We start from the raw sequence: 876 nt of genomic DNA, 5'->3' as shown, positions 1-876 counted from the left end.
CCACCAGTTTAGAACAAACTGAATGAACTCTGCAGTGGCATAACACCCTTGCAGTGCCAGCCCAGCAATAACCTTTTCATTGAAAATTCTTAATACATGTTGCACATTTTGAAGTTGTAGTTTTGATGGGTTGATAGAGGCATATGTAAGTCGCGTGGTTTTAAGGATGCTGTTTTTTTTCTAATTCATAAAGATTTTTAATATCTGAGAATGATCCTACAGTCATATTACCAAGTGTCAATCTCTGCGATTTTTCTGTAATCCAATTGTTTCGAATGCATTTTAACAAATGGACTGTATCGACAACAGACTTTATTTTTCTTGTGGTTGGTAAGACCAAAATGTCTCTTAGTTGTTCATAACTGCAGCGGGGAAACAATTCGATAGCGAAACAGTAATCGCTTACAGAAAATTGTTTGTGAGTCAACAGTTTCAGCTGATGAGTAAAGTCTAGATTTCTTTCCCTTTTCTTTTCCTGAATAAAAGAACAAAATAATATAAAGCTTTTAGTTTACTGGACCACTAGGCAATTACAAATTACAAGAAATCAAGATCTTAACTTTACCTTAGTTTACTCCAGCCCTTCAAAATGTGTTGATTAGATCCAGATCTAGATCTAGATTTACCAATTGTAAACATCAACTGTCTAGGTACGAGATTTTATCGATAGGAAAATGAAAGAATAATCTTTTTATTGTATAAACCACTGGATTATATGTACTGCAAAGCAATGATCGACATTACTTTTTATTATTTTTTAAAACTTAATCCTACACTACTGGTCCAGTATACTAGGATCTTACCTTTGGGTCTTCAAGTTCTGTGCAACACGATTGTTCCAATACTTCCACAACTCTCTCAAGCACAACATCCAAA

The 876-nt window shown here is 34.2% G+C and overlaps 1 protein-coding gene across 1 annotated transcript in view; it reads right to left on the bottom strand.

The window, feature by feature from the left end:
* Positions 1 to 870, bottom strand: part of LOC106012433 — a gene marked incomplete in the record, with an annotated part of 1,973 nt that extends 1,103 nt beyond the window's left edge. Inside the window, 1 exon segment of the mRNA XM_013085412.2 lies at positions 1 to 870.
* Positions 871 to 876: the final 6 nt, after the last annotated feature.

Source organism: Aplysia californica, unplaced genomic scaffold, assembly GCF_000002075.1.
Source record: "Aplysia californica isolate F4 #8 unplaced genomic scaffold, AplCal3.0 scaffold00372, whole genome shotgun sequence".
Classification (NCBI taxonomy): Eukaryota; Metazoa; Mollusca; class Gastropoda; order Aplysiida; family Aplysiidae; genus Aplysia; species Aplysia californica.
This window is presented reverse-complemented; position numbering and strand designations above follow the sequence as displayed.